This window comes from Aythya ferina (genome assembly GCF_964211825.1).
Source record: "Aythya ferina genome assembly, chromosome: 2".
In the NCBI taxonomy this organism is placed as follows: Eukaryota; Metazoa; Chordata; class Aves; order Anseriformes; family Anatidae; genus Aythya; species Aythya ferina.
This window is the reverse complement of record NC_140297.1, coordinates 70132137-70158030: the sequence shown is the minus strand read 5'-3', so window position 1 is coordinate 70158030 and position 25894 is coordinate 70132137. Positions and strand designations below refer to the sequence as shown.

The 25894-nt window shown below is 35.2% G+C and overlaps 1 long non-coding RNA gene across 2 annotated transcripts in view; it reads left to right on the top strand.

Annotated features, from left to right (window-relative positions):
- LOC311431113 overlaps positions 1-25894 on the top strand; it is a 127114-nt gene that overhangs the window by 13699 nt on the left and 87521 nt on the right. The window lies entirely within an intron of this gene.

Here is a 25894-nt window from a genome sequence, read left to right as displayed (position 1 = left end):
GCTATTCTCCATGTGCTGGCATTGTTTCTGGGGATTTCTATAATTCATAGCAGCCTTTCTTAGCCAGTGGGATGCAGTATAACATATTCTCTGCAGGACTGAGATGCAAGGTTTCCACATCTCTAACTATGCTCTGTACTAAGGCCCTGCGTGGAGTATAAAGCAGCTTTTGTTGTCTCTATGCTGCCTTCCTGGGGGATTTTCTCCCTTCTTCCTTGTGGTTTACTCATTTGTCTTGCTTATCACCTGAGTGGTACATAAAGGCCAAGGAAGAAACCAAACACAATTCTGCATAACTCATAGAAATGTCATCTGGAAGTAGAATAGTTTACATTCATTTACAGAGCAAACCTTTTTGTCATTTATGACCTTGTATGGTACATGGTACTAAACAGGACTAAAATGTGATCAGTTTTAATCCTGTTTTTAAAAAACTGCTGCATCAAAAAGTTAAGGATGGACTGTTTACCTGGGATATTAACTGCTGAATAATCATTTTAATATTGTCTCAATTTAATTATTTACATTCTTCCTTCCCAGTTTCTTCATTTTTTTATTTTTATTTTTTCTGATAAGAGCTAGAAGCCGCCTTACAATAAACAGTGAGACTGTTGTTTTGCAAGAGAAGGCTGGAAGAGAAAGGCTGAGCAAGTTTTCTAGATCACTCCTGGAGGGGTGTTCTGTTACTTACTCCAGTTAGGATTAGTTAGGATTTATTATTATTACTTTTTTTTTTTTTTTTTTTCAGACAATGGAGAAATAATTATATAGAAGGATTTCCTGGCTCCAATTTACAAAAAATAGACCATTTTCCTTTCTTTGAGAGTGCCTAAAAGAGGGTGGGGTGGAGTTGGGGGTGTCTACTCAGTGTGTCTGGTTTGCACTTCACCTCCTAGCATGGCCTAACTCTCATATGTATATGGATAACTATTGTGTGTGTCTTTCTTTCAAGCTGTTACTCTGCAGGTTGTATAACATGTACATTTTGCCCTGAAGGCTTAAATACAAAATTTCATCACTGGTTGATTTTCCTAGAAATCAAATAAGTTACCACCACCTGAATATTTGTTGTTTTTTTCTTTGTTTGTTTGTTTGTTTATGAAGGACTTTACCCTCCTTATTGGTTCTTTGAGATCTGCTTTCCCAATATCTTGGTGCCAACTGATACTATTAATTTTTCTAGGATCTAATATAGATATTCTCACTCACCAAAAGCACCATCATGAGTGGAGTTTTGGTAGACTTTTTTTTTTCTTTCTTGAAAAGTGCAGAATCCGTTAGTTGAATTCACTTGCAAGTGTTTTATGCAGGACATTTCAACACTCCATAACAATTTTTCATGGTTTTGGGTAACTGTCTGGGATCAGAATAACTGAGGTATAGATAAAATTGTACTGCACAGGATTTGTTTTCTAGTGTCTTGCTGATAAGGTTAACCAGATGGTGAAGTATAATCATCTAGGCAGTACTATAGATCATCACTAAAAATGACAAAAATGGAGGAGGAGGATGAATTTTCTGTTAGTTTTCTTTGTATATAAATTGAAAAAGACTCAAAACCCACAGAAAGCCAACCTTTAATAACTAAAAAAAGCCAGTGCTCTTCTTCTCTATATTTCTCTGTATAGCACAGGGTCTAAACATGTTGGTTGCACTTCTTTTTTTTTTTTTTTTAATAGAATTTCACCTATTGCAAATTTGATACCCATTTTAAGGAGTGCATATTCTGTTCTGTGCTTTTCCATAATTCATGTTAAGCATCTTAAGATCAAACCCATGGGTTTAAAATCTAAACAATTTCATATGATTTTTCACCATGTCACTTTGAGTCATCTGAAGTCATCTATTGTAGGAGGATCACAGAATTAAATTTTACAAATATACAAATGATTTTTTAATTTGTTTTTAATATATTTCTAATTTGACCATGGTTCGTAGGAACAAGGACTTCAGTGACAGAGAGATTCTGGTGATAACAAAAATAGCAGCATGGTCCTAGGGTATCTAGTCCAACCTCTTACTTTGAGTAGTATGTTATCTGTTGTTTGTTTAGTCAGTAGCATTCCCCAGGGCTGTCAAGTGATTCCACAGGTTTGTTACAAAAATGAGTGCAGCATGCAGTGTTGCAAGATGCTCATCACTTAGTAATTGTGCTGCTTCTGTCACAAAGTTTTATTTCACTTGGCTGTATTGATTGGATATGATAGACTTGAGGTGTTACAAGATGTTGCTGCTTCTGCTCAGTAATGTGGGAATCGTGGTTCATTGTACTGCAAGATAAGATCTGATATAAAAAAAATTACTGATGATGTTAAATATTGTAAGACTGATGTTTGTAAGTTTTTAGGAGTTATAAACTTGTTTTTACTTTAGTTCACACAAGAACTAAAACAAACTGCTGTTTCAACGCAAATGATAAATAATGTGAATGGAAAAAAACTACAGTGAAGTGTTGCCTATGCAAGAGGTTACATGACTTGGCTGTTAGGATTGTGCTAGGATTTGACTACAGGAGAGGCGTTTTAACAGAGCAGTGTTGCAGAAATAGATGTGAGAATCTTGCAGCTGCAGGGTTGTCTCAGTAAATCATCAGTTTGTCAAAGCATTTATATAGGTTTAAGATTTGGTGATTTGAGGGATAGGGATGTAGGTGAAGGATTACTTATCCTTCTAGCCTCTCTTTTTGAGTGCTGTGGTTTAACCTTGGTAGGGAGCTAAGCACCACACAGTTGCTAACTCACCCTCCCTACGTGTGATGGTGGATAGAATTGGAAAAGTAAAACCATGAGAACTTGTGGGTTGAGTTAAGAACAGTTTACCAGGTAAAGCAAAAGCTGTACATGCAAGCAAAGTAAAACAAGGAATCCATTTGCTTGTTCCTATTGGCATGCAGGTGTTCAGCCACGTCCAGGAAATCAGGGATTAAAACACATAATATTTTTTTGGGAAGACAAATGCCATCACTCTGAATGTGTCCCCTCTTATTCTCTGCCTGGCTTTTATTGTTCAGCACGATGCCACATGATACGGGACATCCCTTTGGCCAGTTTGGGTCAGCTGGCCTGGTTCTGTCCCCTCCCAGCTTCTTGTGCAGGCTCAATCTCCTCCTGGCAGGGCAGTATGGGAAGCTGAAAAATCCATCGCTTAATGTAAGTACTGCTCAGCAACAACTAAAACAGTGGCGTGTAATCACCACTATTTTCATCAAAAATCGAAAAGACAGCATTATATGAGCCTCTATGAAGAATATTAAATCTATCCCAGTCAAAACCATGACAATTGGAATTGTAGCTATTAAAATGACTAAAAAGTAAGATCTCTCAACATTATTAGAACACTGCAGGCAAGCAGTTACTGTGAGCAAAATTATGGTCTGCATAAGATTTAAGCCTATTTTATCAGGTATGCTAGAAAAATCATTTAGTTGAGTTTTGCATATTGCAGATGCTTATAAATTGAGTAAGAATGCAAGTGTAACAAGATATCTGGGAAAACATGAGGAATAACTGATCAATATACTACTGCTTCATGATGTTTTCTGGGAGTCTAATAATTTAAATTCCATACTGATTGTGTTTCTGGAAATACTTCTCGAGTTTTATGTAGGACTTTTCTTAACTATCTTTTCTATTCCAATTAAAATATTATCTGCTGTATCTTCAGATATTTGTGTATCTTCTAATATTTTTTAGCAGTTGCCATTATTCGAGTTCTGGCTGAAGAACCATTTTCTAGCCAAGAATTTTTGCAGAAAATTTACTATTTCTTTTTCCAGTTGTGTTTCTAAATATTACATTTTTGGTTTTGTTTACTTTTAGAGAAAATTACAGTCTGGAAAGAACTGTTGTAGGTGATTGAACCCATCATGTAGGCATTGAAATATCATATATGTTCTGAGTGAAGATATTCAGGAGAAAGCATTTGGTGGCATAAAGGTGATTTCTGCTTTACTCTACTTCAAATGCTTTTGTAATAACCCTGAAAGAAATGAAGGTTATGTTGCAGTTTAACTTTTTTTTTTTTTTTTCTTTCTTTCTTTTTTCTCTACTTTTTTACTGTTGTCTCTGATTAGCTCAAACATGAAGAGTTTATACATGGATAGTCATTTAGGACCATGTACAACTGTGGTGTAAGGAAGTCACCATCCAAAGTCAATGGCAGTTGTGCCCTTAAATGCCAGGCCTGAGTATGACCTCTGTCTGTTTAGCCATACTATATTAATATCATTTGGGTATTCCCCTCGGTTATGTTTTCCTACAAGCAATTATGGTTGGCAACTTGTGACAGGTGTGCTCTGGATCCCATATGCCTTATGCAAAACTGCAGAAAAAAGGATCCGTGCTCTTCACATCAATATGCCAAAATGTCAAGAGTCACCTCTCAGCATAAAAACCATCAGAAATAGAAAAGAGAAGTGCTTGGCATCATCCCTTGTAAATGTGGGCCTGTCTGAGAAGCTGTCTGTAGAAATATGTGTCAGTTATTGCTGAGTGCTGTGTGTGAGGAATCACCACGTGGTGCTGTCGCGGTTTAAACATTACCCCTTCCTTCCATGTAGTCATGCATCTGGCCTGAATATCATTTGAGTGCAAAACTGAATGACGCTCAAGGTGAATCTGTCATTTGCTGTTGGCTTTCATTAAGCCACCATCAAAAGGCATAGAAATAAAGCCAGGCGAATTGTACTGAACCATCTGTGAGCCTGCTGATTATCTATGAACAGATTTTTCACCCTGCTTATGTTTACCTTTAAACTTTTGTAAATTTTGATGTATGCTTCTGAACTTCTCTTTCTGGCCTTTGTGGCCTTAAAGCTATGTTAGACCTCACTGGAAAACAAACAAACAAACAAACCCTAAGCTGTTAGTTGATCTTCATATTTTACCCAACTCTGAGTTATTTTTTGTTGTTTTTCTCTATGGTTGCTACTAATTAAGAATGCTTTGTATTACATTTTACATAGAGTTTAGGAAGAAAACCTGAAAGGCTGTATGAGAACATGCATAATACTTAATTTACGTGTTTGTCTTAAGAAATTAAACTAGTGGGATCAAGTTATAGTTTATGTTGATATTGAGAATTAGAAGTTGAATTGTACCAGAGTATAATATTCCATGCAGTTGACAGGAAGGTGAACTCCTGTCATTTAAGTCAGGAGCAAACCTCTTAATGTTATCTGTAGATTTTTATTACTTATTTATTTATTTCTTCCCTGAAGGTATGGTTTAATTTTTTTTTTGCTAGAAAACTTTGAGAAAATGATGTATGGAATGTAAGGGAAAAGTACTGTCATAGCACTTTAACAATGATTAGTAATTTATTTCAGACTAAATATTGATCGATAAAATCTTTTCTTAGGAAACTACTTTTCTAGGTTGTAGAAGTGGATCTAAATGACGAGTTTTTAACTTTCCTGGAAATTTGCTACATAATGTGACTCGGTTTTGAGCCTTCCGCTCAGGAGGTCTGTCTCAAAAACAAATGATGTGATAAGTAAAAAGTAAATAAATAAAACTTCTGCTTCCACAGTTTTGTGTTCTTCGAGATGTTTGACTAGTGGTACATTGATATCTTTCATTATTTTTTTTTTCTTTTCTTTCTTTCCTTTTTTTTTTTTTTTTCTTTCATTCTAACTGAATGCTACTTGTGAAAACTGGATATATTGCTTGAGGAGAGTGTGGGGAAATTTCAGATTGTTCAACTGCAAAATTTTGTGTTTTGGATTTATTGTTATTTCATTTATGGTTGTTATTATTATTATTATTATTATTATTATTTTATTTTGAAATGGCAATATCAACAGTAGTACATTCTGGTTAACTGTTTTCCTGTACTAATAAAATCCTAGAAACAGAAGGGTGTAAAGCTACTGATAGTATTTTCTAAATGCATAAGGCATGTTATATAAAGAGAATTGCAGTTCAGTTTGCATGTTCTTACTTTTGATGAATCACTTTCTTGCTTTCATTTTTTGTGAAGTAAATGCCTTGACTGAAATACTACTTATCGTCATTGAACATGGCAGAAATTTTCTATTATTCTTTTATTTTATTTTCTATTATTCTGTTATTAAGGTGGACTCACTGCATGGGGAAGGATTGCTTATTATACAGTACTGTTAGCGTTTTTAATGTGAGAATTGTTGGGGAAGTGAAGATGAAGTAAGCGAAATATCTGAGACAAAATAATTTTTCCCAACGTTGTTTGAATATTCAAACATTCTGATTCTCTGTGCTATGTCCAAACTTTGTGTCATTCTTTCATGTAATAACAAGTGATGAAAAAAATATAAGCTTTCAGAAAAAGTAACATTTTGTTTATAAATTTATTCTAAAAAGGCTTATTGGGAAAAGCATGCCATTAAAAGAAAATCTTTGTGCTGTTATAAGTAACATATGTTTTATGAAAACCTTTTAATGTTAAATCATATATTAAAATTCGCTGCATTTCTGTTCAAGACAAGCACAAAACTAAGCATCATTTAAGTCCCATTTCTGCCTGTGACATAAATTTCCCTGCAAAATGTTTTTCTCCGAATGTGCCTGAATATTTCATTTACTTTTTCAGTGACAGGTGATTGTATTTTTATTAAAAAATTGATTGCCTTGAACTTCCAGGACAAGATTGTTATGGGAAACCAAGTAGGGTATTTTTTTCTCCTTACTTGAACTTTTTTCAAGGTAAAAAACTGATGTATAAGGCACTGTTCATAATTAGAGATGCTCCAGAACCAGTTCTAACTGAGGAACTCTCAAATAATTTGCTGATATAAACAGTAATAAATCAGCATTCACAAATAGTGTCATGGTAGAAATGGTTATAAAAACTGCAGGTGAATAGTATTATGTCAGAAAATGCAAGTCTTTTAAGATCGGTCTGTTTAATGAAGTGATTTCTTTTCCTGAAAAAAAAAAAAGAAGAGATAGTTGGATAATGGCAACATCCTGTTATGGTAGGTTTATATTTTTAATCATTTTTTTGGGAGATTTTTTTCTTTTTCTTTTTTTTTTTTTTTTTTAATATGAGATGTTATAGTTCAGGGCTTTCTTTCAAATTTGAAAAAGAAAAAAACCATAATGTACTCCTAGCTGGTGAGTAGATTTTGAATTACTGTAATTTTAATGGTAGAAATACATGTAAGTCATAGAGGTGAATAATCTGGAAGTCCACAACTCAGACTCTCAGTCACTGAAAACTGAAGTCCCTGACTGGAAATACCAGCTACATTCAATCAGGACAGGTGCTCTTCTAGGGAGAGAAGAAAGTGACTATGTCTGTGGAATCGTTTAGAGGTGAGTGCAGCCTGAATTACAGAAGAGCAATTCAAAGCATGGAAGTTCTTGTACAAATGATTTTGTATGTCTCTCTCTGATGTTACAAGAGGTAGTGCCTCTGGCCTCTGTGCCATACCAAGCTCCCAAATTTCAAATACCAGTACTCAGGGCTCATTGATTATGTTTGTATTAGTAAATGACGTAGAAAAAGTCCCATTCTCTTGACTTGATGGTGTAACCCTCCTCATAGCCTTGGTGGAAGATAATTCCGAAGCACTGACAGGGCATTGTAACGTTGGCTTAGACTTTAGAAAATCTATGCGTTGTGAGAAAGTGCCTAGACTGGGGCTGTGCAAGATGTGCAAGGTAAAACTGCAAAGAGGGGTAAGAGCACTGACCTGGGATTAGTTGAAAGTTCAGAGATTCAAAGGGAAAAACACTAACATGAAACAACACAAAAACATGGGCGACAGCAACACCAAGGAGCAGCTATTCCATGGAGTAACGAGTCATCTTTGATACATCTTTGAGTCATCAACTGATACCTGCCTACTTGGCAAAATACTCATAGGGTGTCTTACTGAAGATGGTGAGCATATTAATGTTTAGCATAGTAACTCATCTGTCTTAGCTGTCCTTTGTGTGTGTTAGCCAATAAATAGCTGTTTTATACTTGAGTGCAAGGTGACACAGAGAAGGAAGGGTTGCAAAGGCAAATTTTTTGGTATATGTCCATATAGCTAAACTCATCCTTATTCGTGCCTTCTCCTAGTAAAGGCTGCCCTTATCTACACTGTGTATTGAGAACAAACACTGCAAAGTGTTGGCTCTTAAACCAAGACTGTGCATTGGTTAGGAGTGTGCTCCTTGGCATGGCATAAAGCCATAGTAAATAACTTGCCAGCCAGTAAGTACTGTGGATGATGATGGGTTAGTGCTCAATCTTGTGCCTTGGACCTTTGCTATTTGTGACTGTAGATGGAGCTCTTTGTTTTATGCAAGATTTTTTCATTTTTACTGTGGTTCTTTATGAACTATTTCAGTAGTAACCTTTTTATTTTTATTTTTATTTTTTATTTTTTCCTCCCAGCTGCATGCATACAAACTAACACCTTGTTCAAAATCTTCCTTTTACCCATCCATATTCTTGGTTCACAATTCTCTGTGGACTGCTGCGGAGCCAAAATGGTATACTCTGTTTGTGTTTAACTGTTTGTTGCTACTGCTTCAACACTAAGCTTTGATTGGCATGCTGTGATTTACCCTGAGTGAAAAAAAGCAGGATTTGAAACAGAGCTAGTGGACTCCTTGTCTGAATAATAAATTAAATGAAGCAAGTAAATGAAAAGTATTAAAGGAATTTAGTTATTTAGCCACTTCAACTTGGTGGGTGGGAGGAGGATCATTTTACAAAGAACTTCAGTGCTTTGAATTCATATTGAAATCTAACACTGTAAGTCCTAAAACAGGAGAACAGAATAAATATTTTAGCAGGTCCTTCCCCAGTATGTCATCATTAACCAGGTAACTCTTTGGCTTGAGTAACGTGTGCTGCACTGTGAGATCTCTCTATGGTTTTTTATTGTAGCAGTTAGGGCTGATAGGATTTTCAGCAAGTGAGCAACTGAAAGTCTCTTAGGAGAGGGAATAGGAAGTCTGAGAAAAGTATCAGTTTGAAAAGGAGATTGTCTCGGCTTTGAAAGTGAATGTTGTCTTTTGTCAGAATGTATTACAGTAATTGGGACTGGAAGGAAAAAAGGGGGGGAGGGGATGATACAGTAAGAGGGATGAATGTGGGAGAAATGATGTCCAGAGACAAGTAGACAGTGTTCAAAGTAGGCAAATGGCTGAACTTAGTCTGCATAAAACAAACTAATATGAAGTATCATATACATCTGGTTTATGTCTGTCCTTATCTCTATGTGCATTTCGGTAGAAGAATGTGACTCATCATCCCTAAATTCTTTGTTACCTGTCAGAGCTTTGGAATCAGAGTAAAACTTAGGGTCCTGTGGAAAGCCTGTCTTTTCTATTTTCCCTTCAGTTGGTGGGAGTTACTTAGAAAGTGTTGTGCTGCAGCTTTTCAGACATTTCCTTCTTGTTGGCCACTATTTTGCTAGCTGTGTGCAGAAAGCCCTATGAATCGTGTTCCCATGGTTAATGCCAGCAGTGTTCTGAATGATCTCTCAAGCAGCTTTAATACCGTTCTAAATGATTGTGGTGATTCTTAAGATGAGTTTCTTTCTTCGGTACAAACAAGTTTCAATAGTTCTTGCATCTTCTTTGGTTTCTGTGTTGTTTATTTTACTGATCTTATTTCCTTGGATGAGATCCAAAATAGCCTCTGACCATAGAAAACCAGACAATTATGTATTCAACTCTAAAATTATATTATTCATTTAAATGTTTTTTTATTTTTATTTTTTTACTGATTGCCCTAGGAGTCACTCATTCAGTTCAACTTGGTATTTCCTGACTTCTCAGTACAAATCCATATATTAAATTATTTTTGTATTTGCCTTGTGGTGAAAAGATAATATATGCTATTAAATGAGCATGAGCACTCTTAGCAGAGAAGTTAGGTTCTCAAGTGGAATATGTAGAAATGAGATACTCAATTTTGCGGCCTTTTGTTTTATTTTACTATTTTTATTTTTATTTTTTTTCTGAAATTTATCCTTATGAAGTCTTCATTGCCATAGTTTTTTAAAGTAGATCATCCATCGTAACTGGAGATGAGTAACAAAGGTACATTTGTTTAAACTATCCACACAGAATGGCCCATTGTTTCCTGTGTTTATCTGTGAACACTACTATCTTACTACTGATACCAGCAGGTGCTTGTATTGGAGTGTTGGTGGCAATTACAAGGTTAGTCAGGGCTAGTGGAGAAAGGATGTTAAGTGAACACTGATTTGGACAACTTTTTTGTTTGTTTGTTTGTTTGTTTTTCCTGAAATCTATGCTAATATTTGCTTATTAGTAAGGTTACCTAAATGTGAAACACCATAGACCAGGTATGTAACCTTTGCTGAAGAGTTTTCTGAAAATGACTTGGTCTCTGAACTAACCTCAGAAAATATATTGTAAAAGTCTTTAGATTATTTTGCTGTAAAGTAAGGTCGGACTTAGTTTTATTTTTAATTCTTTGGATTATCTGACTGCAACTAAAAATTAAAATCAAAGTTTAGTCTCCTCCAGCTATGGCCAGAAGAGGGAACCATCTCACTGTATCAGCTACTTCTGCAACTCCAAACTAAAACTTTTTTGCTTTTGTTTTTATTCCTGCATTGCAAGCACCAATGAATCTAAGACTGCCTAGCCATCTCAGGACTACTTGAGGATCATAAATATATTTATTTACCTTAGGGTATATTAACACCTTGTAAATCACATTGGGCTTATTGTGTTTTGTATTTAGTACAAGAAAAAAAAATCCTGTTGCTTAATATAGGCTTGTTAACTTCATTGCCTTGCGTGTTTGGAGTTTGTTTCTACATTGTTTATGCATCCTGAAAATAATGTCATTTTCAGTAGCAGTGTTTTTGAGAAGTTCAGTGAATGGGAAAAAAGTGAGTATGATAAGTTTAGTCATTCAGGGTGTGTATTAATGTGGTCTTTGTTATGCAACTAATTCATAAGTCCAGAGGATTTCCAGACTGCAGAGAATGCAAAGTACACAATCAGGAATGACCTGTTTAGTTAGGGGCTTTGGCACCAAGATTCCCATGCTTGGAAATAAATAATTCCTCTTCATTGCACAAAAACCTTGTAGATAATTGCAGCTGTTAGGTTTTATTAATCGGAAAGGGGCAAGAATTATATTTTCCCTGAGCACACAAACATTCTTTTTAAAAAGATATTGGCATCCTATTTACTTTTCTTGGGTTTTAGCACAGGAACTTCAATCCTATTCCTGCAGTTGTTAAGAGACTGACAGGCAAATCAAAACCAAATATGATTCTCTGGCTTCTGTCAGCTGCCTGAGATTGTTGTAAGTGGATGGGTGGAGGGAGAATTAATTCACAGGTCAGTTTTTCCCATGTTGAGGGGTGATTTGGCATACAGATAGACAGAGGGATACTGTATAGTCTCCTTGCTCCTTTCCCCAGTATCCCAGAACCCTCTGCAAAGTAGCTTTGGAACCTGGGAAGTGGAATGTGCTGCAGAGGAGTATTTTGCAAGCTTTCTAGCTCTAATCCACAGTTTAGGTAATGCTAGCATGTAAATACCAAGGTAACTTTCTGTTAAAAAAAAAAAAAAAAAAAAAAAATCAGCTTTGAACTGGTCTTTACTTGTTGAGTTTCATTCTGTTCCTGAAATTATACACTTGTCAGGATGCCACTTTGGTCTGAGATGAGTAGCAGAAGCCCTTGTATGTTGCACCCTCGGGACAAAAAGGCTTTACATTTTGGATGACACTGGAATGTATTAGTGCATTATGTCGAGGTGTGTTTTGGTTTTCATTTTATTTTCAGGCTTCTGTTTACTAGTTTGCCTCAGCTAATTGAAAACTGCTGGTAAAGGTGAAATAAGAGGTGATCAATGCTAAAATGTGTGATTCTACTGATCTGTTATTTTGTAGCATCAATGGCTCTCAACTGAAAGCAGACAGAAGATACCCTTGGCTGATAAAATTTTGCCCTTGCATTCATAGTAACAGAACATCCCAAATTCCATGAATAAGTGGCCTTTGGACTGAGATTCTGTCATTGAACATGAGATACTGCTCATAGTATACCAAAATCAGCAAACCGTTTTCAAAGAGAAATTTAATTTTTCAGCTTAACTGAGTACATCATCTTCATGTTTACTAAAGTCAGTTGGAGATGTACTGCCTCGCATTCTGGGGAATAAAATTACTTTTTGGTCCCTAAATGTGAATGTAAAAGTGTACAGCTTTAAACACCTAACTGTATAAGTCTTAAACATACTGAAAGACATAATATTATGAAGTGACATAGGAACACTCTTAGGAGGACCATCCATTTTAAGGAAATGGAGTCAAAAAGAGGTTATGACCAACTGAAAACGCTGTACTGAGCATAAGCAGGAGAAAATTTAATTGTCTGAGATGTACATTTCCTAGGGCACATGATTAATTGTAGTAGAAATGTTCAATTGCTTTTAATTTTGCAGAAAATTCCCTCCTGGGCTCTGAAACTTTACATGCTTAGTCATAGACTAATGGAGCATTTTCTTAGAAAATTCAGCTATTATTTATTAATTTATTTTTTTTTAGTTATACATATGGGAATTAAAACAGTTTTTGGTGACAACTAGGAACGGCTCAAAGTGACAATAAATATTTTGGATTTAGATGAGACTATTAGAGGTCCCCATTTGGATTTATTTATTTTTTTTTCTTTAGAATTTGATGTGTGATGTATTCTGATACTGGAATACAGTTTTGAAGAAAAGGAGATTAAGCAAAAAGTAATATATTTATCTAAAATGCGTAATGAATACTTTAACATTTAGTTCATAGCAACAGTGACTTCTCATAGAGTTGATATGGTATATGTTTAACTATGCTGTGATATGTACTCAGTTACTAGAACAGCTTAAAATATTTATATGTGTATATTAGCAGTATCAGTGTGTAGCTCTCAATGTTATTTGCTTGAAGAATGTCTCAGAAAGTTTTGCTTGAGTAAAGTTATGGACTAGAAGAGCATGCCTTCCATACCATAGGTGCTTTGTTGTGCTGTTGAAATGCCAGCGTTTGTTTAGTAGAATAACCAAAATGGTGACCTTGGGTTGAGATGTAGTCTCTGTCCCTTTACTGACACGTTCCATTTTCAGTTTATATTCCATTGGAATTAAAGCTCTGGTTATTTAATGATTAATACTGTTTTGTCATTAGTTCATTTCTACTCCTGAAGATTTACATATTTAACAAACTTTCTAACATATCTTTCTCACTTAAAGAAACAGTACAATTGTATTTGGGATTTTTAGAAAACTGATCAAGTTGAGATGTACATATTTACATCTTATATTTTAATTTTGGAAGATATTTTCAGCCTCCACGTTGAAATGTTTTTATCTTCTAATACTGCATGCAGTGAACATTTTTAGTCTTCTATTACATCTACAGTGTAAACATTTTACAATGTTTTTGCAGTTTTTCATTGGAGTGCATTCAGAGTAGACTTGCAGAGAAGGTGCTTACTCTTAAAAGTGAACAAGTCTTATGTTGTATAAGCTGGACATTTTGAAAATAGAGAGCTTTATAGAACAAAGAAGTCCCTCTATTTGTGGTGTATTCTATCAGAGTTTATTATTTGGTATTATGTAATTCTTCTCTTCCTCTGAGAGTATGCCCATATGGAATAATTTTTATTATCTGATTTGGAAGTTTTCACAGTAATTTTTCTACAACTTAGTTAAAAATGACCTTGGATGAAGCTAGTGGGTTTTTTTTGGTCCTCCAGTCGTTACCTAAGGCAAGTTTCATCGTGTATCTTGCATCAGATCTTGGTGGCAAATCTCTAGTTAATGTAAGAGAGAGTTTTACTCTAAGTAGCTATAACCATAGTTGTTAAATACACTTTTATTAATATATAGTTAGTTTTCTATTCCTCCTTTCTGGTTGTAAAACTCTAGTTGAAACTCCTTTATCTATTTTTGTTTGTTTGTTTGTTTGTTTTTCTTTTGAATTTAGGTAATGGAGGTTTCAGACTCAAAGTTATAAGCATTAATTAGAGAAGTTAAGAGCGGCTGGATTTGCATAGGTTGAAGATAGACTAGCTAATTTCACTGTGGGGGTTATTTTGCCTCTCTTTGGCAAGTTGCTTCCTTCTCAAGTGGGGAACCGTAGAATAAATTTTTACCAGATGAGAAACCGTGATTCATAAAGCCTCTGTCACCCTCACCTCCCTTCACCATCTTCTTCGTGGCTTTGCAGTGGACACAGCCATAAATACTCAGCACCGCCATAAATACTCAGCATCATTAATCAAAGTAATATTTGTTCAGATTCTGAAAATGCAGGAAATGTTCTTCAGCTGTGGCTAATGTTTGTGAAAGTAAAATATTATTTAGTTTGGAATTCATTTCTTTCTAAAATTTGCAAAAGCAGTTTTGCTGCTTAGAGTGAAGGCTCAACACCTAGGTATATATAAAACTGTCTACACTCTACTTCATCTGGGCTTAAATGGCTATTAAAAGAGTCATTAGCACAAAACAAAGTTCTTTCCCCTTAGAATGTTTGTTAGGAGCTAACCACTGCTGAGAATGGAATAAATACAGAAGAAAAAAGAGCAAATAAACCAGACTATTTACAGTTGTGTGAGTTTTGCATTTATGTTTAAATAAGGAACTGTGATAAATAACAGAGTCGGAAACACCAACATACGTAAGTAGTTATACCACATGCAGATATATGGTTTAGGTGTTCAAATACAGCATTTACTTATTTCTGTGTTGTTAATTAAGTTCACTATTAGAGTGGCTAGCAGATGTTTTATTTTATAAGCCAGCAATTCAGGAAAATATGTTCAAAAAAGCCCACTATTTTTTGTGCAGGACTACACTGAAATGTGTTCAACATGGTTTTCACAAGAGGTGAATGATCTCAGCTCATATTGAACTCAGAGCAGCAGGTACTGATTGCATTTTGAAGTTAGGCGTTGGGAGTCCCATTACAAGAATCCAAAAACTGAATTATATTAATTTAGCAAATGGTTTTAAATGTGGAGACTCTAATACCTGTCTTTCGGTTCCTCCATTACATGGAGGCAGAACAGCAATTCCCCTGTCTCATTAGACTGCAAGGTTTAGTTGTATGTCTATAAGATACTTTGAAAATGTAGAACATCATCAAGAAACAATTGAATATAAGCCAAAATCACACAACTGTCCTGCATGCTGGTGCCAGATGAGAGCTCTTCTTCCTTTTCCATGTAGGAGCTTCACAGTATGAATAAGTGGCTCAATTCAGAATCCCAGGTCAGGGTAAATCAGGGTTCAGGGGAAATCTCTGTGTTAAGTTCTGGTTTGTTTCCCTCCTTCTATGGAGAAACAGACACATAGGAGGAGACACCATTACCTCCCATTATCTTGTATATAACTCCTTATATAGCTTATATATTTTCTATTAATTCACACTAAGTTTGACCAAGCTCTAAATTCTGTAAGAGCTCAGGGTGGAATTCATGTTGTCTTCAGGCAGCCACAGTACAGAACTCTAAACCTGCTCTTACTCAATGTAGAGAAATGGGCACCTCTAGGATGCAATTCATCTTAACCTTCACCTTAAATATGAGATAGATCAAACCTAGAACTATCACTGACTTGCTTATCTGCAGACATCTGCATTTTAAATGTCTAAAATTAGAGAAGATGAATCTTATTCTTGCTTTCTGGCAATCTCCTAGAGCTGATAACTGGAAAAGTAGATTCATGGATCTCATCTGGGCTCAGGCATAGTGTGAATGTTACCCTGCACAGAATGTGACTAGTCCGTGCATGTGCAGAAGCAGAACCCTGGTTATCTGGAAAACTTTAAAGACTAACAACATGGCTTTACTGAGTTTAGGCTAATTAACTGATGAGTAGGACAGAATTTCAAATTATTTTTATATTGGAGTGTCTTTGTTTTGTGCTAGCTGCTTACATCTTTTACTGGATTTGGGCCAATATGGTTTTCATTCGCATTTGTAAGCCAGTATTTGCATATCAAAACCTAGTCTCACTCGAACACTTTCAATGTAGTCTCTGAGCTTTCTCATGGTCTAAGAGTGTCAAGCAGTACCACGATTCAGTTTGTGGAAATTCTCGTTTTTCATAGTGTATATTGGTAATTTTGGTATCTATTAAATGAAGCTGCACACTGAATGTGATTACGTTCCTTTAAATCTTTCCACCCCTGACAATTTACTTAAGCAAAATACTCCCTTGAATGAAAACTCAACAGTGTGGATAAGGTTGCTATAATCTGGCCCGAGTTCTTACTGTTTTTGTGAATGATTCATGACAAAGCTACACATTCACAAAACTTCTTTTAGTATACAGATTTCTAAATAAGTATATAAATAGATACAGTCAATAATAACTTTTATGCAGGACTAAGACTGATGAAGGAAGAAAAGAAAACCATAGGGTTGTTGAATACTTCTGTAAATTTCTTTCCATGGATAGAGTACTATTCAAAAGTTCTGTGAAAATACTCTTATACTCTGAAAGTTGCCTAAGAGGCCCTTCTTTTAAAGGTCTTTTGTCTGGTAATCAATTAAAAAAAGAAAACAGACAAACTGCAAGCTCGTCTGAGACGAAGAAACTCTACCATGGTAGGATATTCTGTGTAAGGTCCATTGGTGTTGTTCGAGCAGTACTATGTGAGAGGATTACCTGTCATTAAATCAATCATACAAATTCTCCAATATGTGATATTAAGTTTCTAATTTTCATATTTTTATAAACAATCTAGCTAGTATCAGTCAATATTGGGAGTACCTATGCAATATTTTGTGCTGCTTGTCTAATTAAGAGCTAGATTCTGCTACCTTGCCAGGTATATGCAACTAATGAAAGCTACCACTCATAACAAGGCCATAGTGGTAGTTTCTACCTCAGCAGAAGTCTGTTTCTGAAAGAGTTGTAAAGTCCACATAAAGTCCCTTTTATTTCAATGCAAAAATAATTTAATATGTTGTTTAGTGTCAGAAAGACAACATCTTTCCCATGGAGGACCAAACAAAAGTAATTTTGATAAATCAGGTGAGAGTTGATAACAGTGAGCTGTGAAAAGCAAAGGTATTTGTTAACTGTTTAAATTAAATCAAAAGAGGAGTAGAAAGTTTGAAATCATAAAGAATTTTTTTCCACTCCTCTGATACCTTATGTTGAATAGCCAGATCATTTTATTATTGCAAATACCGTGGCAGTAATCTTTTACCGCTTGCAGTATAGGCCTACAGCATTAAGTTAGTATAAAATTACATATAGTTTAATATATCTGTACAACACCTTTAAACAAGCTTCTCTAGGCAGGAAGGTTATCCGTCTTATAAATCTATTATTTCATTGTACATCTTGATAGCCTAGCATTGCTTCTAGCCATGTTTAAGCATTAAATAGTGCATTATTATTTCACATAAATCAACCAGAGATGTGTGAATTCATAAATTTTGCATTTGCACAGACAGTATTTTAAACGTTTTACGGCTTCGTGGGAACTCAGTATAAGAGCCTGTATACAAATCAGTACCGGGCAAATTTCAATAAAATTTAATATCACAATTACTGCTTATCAAAGTCATTGCTTGCATACTTTAGAAATCTTTTTAACAGGGTCTAATAATGAAAAAAAATGTGGAAACAAGTTTTTTGCATGGTTTTTGCTGGATAGCTCCCTTTGCTGCAGTGAAGTGGATGACTTTTTTTTTTCTTTTTTCTTTTTTTCTTTCTTTTTTTCTTTTTTTTCCTGGTGTTTCCACTATTGTTATCTGTATTTTTTTTTGTTTGTTTGTTTGTTTTATTTGCACTTTTTAATTACCACCTTTTGGTTTATTCTTGTCTTTCATCTCAATTCTTAGCCATTGTATTGTGAAGAGTTGTGTGCAAGACTATCTGTGTTCATACAAGAAATTCTACTGATGTGAATGTACTTAAATGTATACATGAGGCTTTTCAGATTCAAATACTTTTTGATTAAAATCAAAAAAATATTCTCAAGACATGTTGTTTTAATACAATATGTTATAAATTAAATGCAACAAATATTCTGGTGTTAAAAATTACAATATCAAGAAAGCAGAGAAAAAATGAAGTAAAGAACAATACATTATATGCTAGGACATTTTATCACATAATAATCTAACCTTATTTTACAGACAAAAAAGTGGATACTGGGGAAGATGTCTACAAAAGAGCAAAAATGTTTCCTATATCTGTTTTTCAAAACTCAACCATTGCTTTATTTATCTGTAGTTAAGCTTAAATTTGTGAATTCCCCATTGCATTACAATTGCACAGTAACTGAGTATCCTACTCCTTCACAGGTGGGAAACACAGAGAGGAAAGTTAGATGGTCCAGTTCTTCTTCTGTTGCAGGAATTACTTTTAGTTCTTTAACATAACCCAGACTACAGTTGAAAGGGCACCAGGAAGTAGTCTGTAGGGATTGAAGTACGGCTAGAGATGGAAAGACCATGGGAAATCACTTATTGTTCTTGCCCTTGCAGAGAATGTGGATCTCTGTTCCTTCCACCAGTTGGCTTCTTTCTCTTGGTCCTTGAGCGTATGTGGAAAGAGAACTCTTTACAAACCTCAGCTCTAAATTGTACAGGCTGAACTAGGCTCTGAGAGTTTTACTTACAGGTTGCACAGATAACTTGTTGAAGAGGTAGGAGTAGAATCTGCAATTAGAAAGATTGTTCTGTGTTTTCTTTGTGGGTTCATCTTCTTTTTCTTCCTATTTTATGTTAAAGTGAATGAGAATTTTGCCATAATAGTTAATGGGAGTAGAGTAACATCTCAATGTTATCCTTTGTGTCTATTTGCTTAACTAGAGCAATTTTGAACTTTGTTTTTCATTTGCACTCTTCCTCATGGCTTAGAATTCTTTGTTTTCTTTGGAAGTTGATGGAATTGAGGTGGGAATACTTAGACATATGTAAATTTTACCTTTGTGTAGTAAACTTTAAACCTTCTAGCTTCAATAATTTTAGCCATGACAAAAAATGTGGTTAGATTTTTCTCTCATACCGAGTTGGAGTGCATTTTATCTTACTTTCCAATAAATAGGAAATATCCATAAAGAATTTGATCAAATATTAAAGTATTTCAACTTTCTGTAAAGATGAGCATAGAAAATTTTATCCCACAAAACGGGTTATTTAGAGCACTTTGGAAACTGTTTTGTAGTGCTCATTAGAACAGTCACAGCTGAGCATATGGTAAATTATTGGCTTGTCTTGGAGCCCAACATACAATACACGGTTAACTTTCTACAGGATGGAAGTTACGGGTCAAATTTGGTACAAAGTTTGGTAACTTCTGCCAACTTTTCTATGTTCTACTGATTAAATGGACAATAAGAGTGACAAATAAGTCTTTGCTCCAAGACTTTGCTTTCACCTAGTCTGCCTAATCTGAGAAGTGGGAGCCTTTATTTATGCTATTTGGGCAAAGTCAAGTGTGATTGCTTTGAATGTTTTCTCCTGAGCACATTGATCTTTTCACTTTTCCCCAGCAGGTGTATTTGTTGTTGCTGATGAGGAGAGAGAAAAGGTCATCATCTGCTTGTAAGCACTTAATGGAGTAAGTTGTCCTTACTCATAAGAGAAAGCATGTAATGTCTGTGCAGGTGTCACAGTATGAGAATTTATCTAAACATAAGAGTGGATTTAACTAGGAAGCTATTGAGGAAAATATATGCTGTTTGAGGAGAGGGGCTGTGAAGGATGGTCTGAAATTAAATAGTGAAAATTATAATACTTCTCCCAACAATAAAATTAGAAAGTTCTAATTGATGCTATTGAAGTTTCATTACCTTGTCTTTTTTTTTTTTTAATCTCCTGTAAGTTTATGTTGTACTGAATATACTGAAGACGATCTGTGCCTATCTGACATATATATTATTATATTCAGTTCTCTCACTGATAAGGAGCTGAGAGATACTGAGTAGAAGAAAAACACTGTTAATAGTTTTGCCCTGCACCGGCTCAAATGTATTAATGCTGCATCGCCATAAGTTCAGAGCAGTACTGCACTAATGCATGCAAAAAGCTTGGTTTTAGAAGCAGCATAGTTATTCCGATTGGAGTGAGAAGTCCCCTGTTAGACCTCAGGTAGCAAGGGTGGAACAGTATTGAAGCCTGGTGAACCGGATTTTCAAGTGAATTTTGATTTTCATGAAAAAGTTTTATATGCTAAGAAAAAAAAAATTGAAAATGAGGATTTCTGTCTTGTTTTAAAACTTTAGTAGGTTTGAATTTCTGCTAAAAATAAGGGTTTTTCTTTGGAATACACAAAAATGCTTTGTAAGTATTTTGTGGAGCAAGGAATATTTTTTCTTATTTCTAGCAGAGATTATTTTCAAACATGGGAAACAAAAGGAGTAACAAGTTTCATAAAGAGGCAAGTTCTGGAGCTTTTACTGAGAGGGGAAAATGTGAGCAGCTGAATGTTTGTGCACTGTTTGTAGGGAAAAAAAAATCCCTTGTCAGTGAAAGATTGTCTTTCTGTAACATGAAGGTGAAAACTTGCGCAACACCTTGTATTATAGGGTGATACAGACGTTAAACCCTGACCTTAGTTTTCTACTCTGACAGCAGCTATAATTGTATTAACATAAAAGGAGCTGGCTTGGTGTAGAAATGGGGCAGCTATATAGAGAAATAAGTTGCCTTTTTATACCGTGCATCAGTGAAAAATTACTCAAAGTGCAGGGTCCCAACAAATCAGGTCCCTATTGTTTCTGAAGGCAAGGCGTATGTTGTGGTATTGTTCATTACTGGGCAAGAACAACAAAGAAGTTCAAGACTATGATTAATGGAATCAGTGGATCATTGTCTAAAGATTAATCTTTTAAAAATGATAAGGAAGGGATAGACATAGTGAGCCTCTAGCTGCCTACAGCTATGAATAGTAATAATAAACATTTTATGGCAGGGCTGGCTCTGGAATACTAACAGAAGCCTATCTAGTTATCATCAATAAACACTAATGGTGGTTTTGTGCTGGTTTTTTTTTTTTTTTTTTGGCTGCTGATGTCTGTTGAAAATGGTGTGGCTTTTTACCCCTCCTAAAGCAACAATCGTCTATTTTCTTCTGATGTCTGACTATTTAACATTCATTTGTTTGGGTTTCCGTTCTCTCTTTTGTGGTATTGCCACTGTTCTACTTTCTCTTACTAAAACTTCTACATTATTGCCTGGGTCTAAACTATCAGGGATTAAAAAAAAAAAAAAGAAAAAAAAAAGAGCTTCATTATAGAAATTACATTTCCTCAGTAAACCCAGGAGGCATTGTCTTTCTATTAGCTTCTCTATAACTAATCCTTAGTGCATGTGCACTTTTTCTGTATGCATTGCTTTTATAGTTAGAATACGTATTTATACTGCAAAGGAAGTCCATGTAGCAATTAAATAAATCTCTTTATTCTTCAAAAATGATCAGCAACTGATAGCATAGAAAAGGTAAGCACAAGCTACATTAGTCTTTCTTTTTAATCTCAGCACTATTGATGTATCTCTCGTCAGTATCACAAACCTTCTGGTTTGAAAAAAAATTGGGAATGATTGTTCAGAACAACTGGACATAATTCTGAAAGTTTTTAAATTAATTTATGCTAAGTGGTCTTTACTTCTCATAAGCTTAAAAAGGCAATTGATTATATAACCAGTCCACTCTTATATCTGACAGTGAAGATTTGTGTGATGTGGCAATGACAGTGATGACGTGTCAGTGTGGTTCAGATTCTGCCAGCCTCACTAAGGCTGAGCAGTGTGTTACTGCAAGAACAGCCCCCCTAATTTCAGTGAAACTCCTGGTAGTACAGCTTAATAGTGTATGTAGTTAGTGTTTGTATAGTAGTATGGAATGACCAAACATAGAGATTTTGTTCTTTTGCTTGCATGAAAGCAGCCTTCTTTTCCTGCAGTAAGACACAACTTTGAAAAAATACAAATTAATGTTTTATAAACCCAGGGGAAAAAGAATTTTCAGTACAGTAAAAACATTTAAACACGTGGGTTTAAAATCTGAGCTTGATGCAACCAAAGGTTTATGTTTTTTATACTGTATATTATGAAGTTTGATTGTTATCTACTGTGATGTTCGGTTGGCTGAAGAGTGCTCATTGTCTTTCAGAATTAGGCATAATGTTAGGAAAGAGAAAGTTGAAGCATGATGTTCAACTTCAAGCTGAGTATAGGAATATGTGAAGGAGTATGGGAATATGAAAGTAAAATGGTGCCTGTGTAAATATAAAGTGTCATTGTGTATTTATCATGGCTTGCCGTGTTGCGCAAATAAAGGAATCCTGTTGATAAGGACAACAGAGAAGGAAAACTTCAATACTTGTTTTGGAGGGGTAGTGTTGCAAAACCGTCTTCTGTCCTCAGGTCTTGATGAAAGCTGTTACTCCCTTTGAACTATTCTGAAGGCCAGTTGCTCTGCCTTTGAACAAAGAAAACAAGTTTCGTACTTAAATTTGAATTGTTATAGCATGCTGAATGCTTAGATACTTGTGATTAACTTAAAGGAGGTACCTGATCAGAAACTTTATTTCTTTGAAAACTCTGGAAACTTACTTAGGATAGAGTTGGTGCAATGCCTTTCCCCCCTGGATAAAATTTGATTCAATATTTGTTTAAATGTGGATATGGGTGCTAATGAATTCAGTGTGGGGAATTGCTTCAAATGAGGAATGAGCAAAATTGGCTTTTGGAGGTCTTGCCTGGATTTATCATGAATAGCCTTAAAACTGAAATGGATGTTTCATTTTGTTGTCATTGAAGTGGAATTTGTTAGGTGCATTAGATATGGAGCTTATGTCCTGTAAAGATCTCAAATTTGTTTTAAAAACCAACAGCGTGGAGGTGCCAGCTGAAATAAAGGTGATGTTGGGAAGGTACATTCAGGTCATTCCGAAACTAACGTAGAGGTCCTTGTTGATTAGTAGGTCTTCAAAAATTTACATCTTTGTTCTTTCAGTAATTTCAGAAAGTTCACATGGTTTAAAAAGTAAATGATGTAGTCATTGGGAATATCTTGTATTTAAGAAATCTTTTCTTACTAAGGGGGGAAAAAAGGTTTAGTGGGAGCACACAACGTAAGATAAGGAGCTCTTAACAATTTTGCTTGCTTTCTATCCAAATTGGTGTACAAACTTTGACTGTTACCCTGTTTCAAATTCATATAATCCCCCACAGCTCAACGCAGAGCTCTGTTCAAAGGTGTCATTGACTTTGTGGCGCCACTGTAACATTCCCGTACCTTTTGTCCTTAGAGAAATAAACAGATTGGGTTGGGTGTCCTTAACTTGTCTAGTAGTGTCCCTGTGATAAAAACCTTGTCAAAACCTGGGATTAAGAGTTACTTTTTGGGTTAGAAACCCTTTGAATGATTCCACTATTAGCTGTGAAAGCCACTTCAGTGTTTAAGAGCTCATTGCCTAAGACATTGTGTATCACTTTAAAGAAAAAAACAGTGAGCATTTATATTTGGAAAATATCTCCCTAATTGTATATATTGTTCTGGGTCATTATTTTCTCATTGTTTAAATTACAGCTCATTTATTTAAAAGAATACTTGTCAAAAGAAAGCTTTAAGTACTGATTTAAGAAAGCAGTGTTAAATAATTTAAATGACTGTGATAAAATTGCCTTAGTTTAAACAGACCAGTTTTATCAGTCTGTTTAATGAATTGTGCTTTTATAGGATGAGATAAATCTAATGTGAATTCAAGTGGTTGCACTAGAAATACAGCTTTAGGTGGGATCTTTTTCTGAATTTAGCTAGCAGAACTGAAGGAAAAAAGGCGGTGGTATTCCTGCATTTCATTCAGAAACACTTTGTATACAATAAGCAACACTGATACCTTACAGTGTTGTAACACCTATGTATCTGTAATGCCTATGTATTTACATTCAGATTGCACAAAGCATTTGGGTCATTATTTGGAAAATATTTATGCCTTTGGACATAGAAGTCCACTTGGAGATGTCAGTCCTGTAACTGTTAATTTTCATGCATTAAGATAGTGACACAGAATCAATTTGTGTAACTTGTGAAGAGAATTGGCAGGTTGGCCTTCTTGTTTATGGCTAGTTACAAAGGATTTTTCTCTCATTGTAAGGAAAATAGCATATCTGTGTGATTGATACAGGAGAATTCTGGGACATATTGGACTCTGAGCTTCTGTGCATTGTTAAAACACAGCTTCTCTAGAAGAAGTCATTAAAAATGCATACCAAATTCGTTCTCATTGGAATGAAGGGTTGTACTGCATCATCAGCTCTTCTGTTGGCTAACCCATTTAAATTGCCTACATAGCAATGTTGGTACCTAATTTTGGGTGGATAAATCCAGGTCTTCTATAGGACCCAATCTGGTCCCAAAACAATGGTAAAATTCTTGTCTAGTAAGTGAAAGACAAGCACTTGGTGTTGCGTAGCCCTCTGGACATCACAAAGTCAGTACCTTTAACTAACATTGCTTATCTCTGGGCATACCCACGCTAAGTGCATCTTAAATTCTGTTAAGCTGATTTTGGGAACAGTTTACCCTGCCAGCAATCATTGTGCAAGTCGCTGATAGTGGGGCATATACATGCCATTTAAACTGACCAAAGAAGCTCAACTGAAAACTGTTGAAGGAAAAGCATATTAACTTCCAGTGTGAGAAGAGTTTGACAGGTATGTGATTTGCTTCTCAGGAAGTTTTACTCCAGCTAGATCTGAATGCATGCAAATTATTTTTATTCTCAACAAGGTCTTTACCACCAGTCTTCTGTAAAAAAAAAAAATGTCTCTACTGTTAACTTTGCAATCTCACATGCAGAATTGGCATTTATAACCTCTTTTTTTAAAGGTAAAATGGAGTTTTGTTTTTCATACAAAATATTTTCTAGAGGAAGGAAGGAAGGTCACAAGATACTTGTGTATGATGTCACTTTGCTCTAATCAAACAGGCATGTAGATTTCAAAAATGACATTTTCTTCATGCCTTGTATTACTAGTTTATCATCTTTAGGTTGGCTGTTCTTACTGGGCTTGTTTTCTGTAACATGGCCGTGTCTATTGACTGATACCTGTGTGCTGGCAAAAGCCCAAGTGGACCTGAAGGAAACTTATTGAGATTTCAATTGTTTTGTTTTTCTGAATGGTGGGGAAAAAATAAAGATGTTATCTTTTGCAGAAGTTGTAAAACAGCATATTTAATAATTTGAGCTGGCTCTTACTCCTCCTTTTCTTACTCTGCCCCCAGAAAAAAGCTGTCTTCAAGACCTATGTTTTCTGGTTCTGTGTCTGCTGCTGGTTAGAACTGGTCTTACAATTTTATCTTCTACAAACTACTGGCTTGTCCATCTGGAGTAAAACTAAGGTTCTTGTTTCATTTAGCAGGTGTCCAGGGAAGTAAGCCCAAGCTTCCAGCTTGCTGAAATCAAGGTGTTTGGAAGAACAACTTGATTTTGTTGCATTTCAAATAAGGATAAAAAAAAACAAAACAGATCTACATAACTATGCTTCATAAAGGTTTTAGGATATTGTGGGTGAATTGGAAAACAAGGGGAAGCCTGAAAAAATAGGGAAATGTTTGAAGTAGAGGTTCATGTTTTTGCTGTTCAGAGTACTTATTTTAATTAGACAGTGGCCTTTTCTGTCTTTGTTTTCAATTAATTTCATATCTTTCTACTACAAACTTTTAAACAGTAGAAGGATATATTAAATACCAAGGAAAATTATTTTTAAAAGCTATTTTAAAAATTAATTTAAATGTAGACAGCCATAGTATTATGGCATTAAGGCACCCCAGGGTCTTTTTTATTGGTCCATTAATACTTGCCTCGAGTGGTAGAACACACCTGAGGCAAGATTTAATGAACCCATAAAACATGCCCTAGAGTGCTCTAATGCTATATTGCTAACCATTCTTACTACATAAAT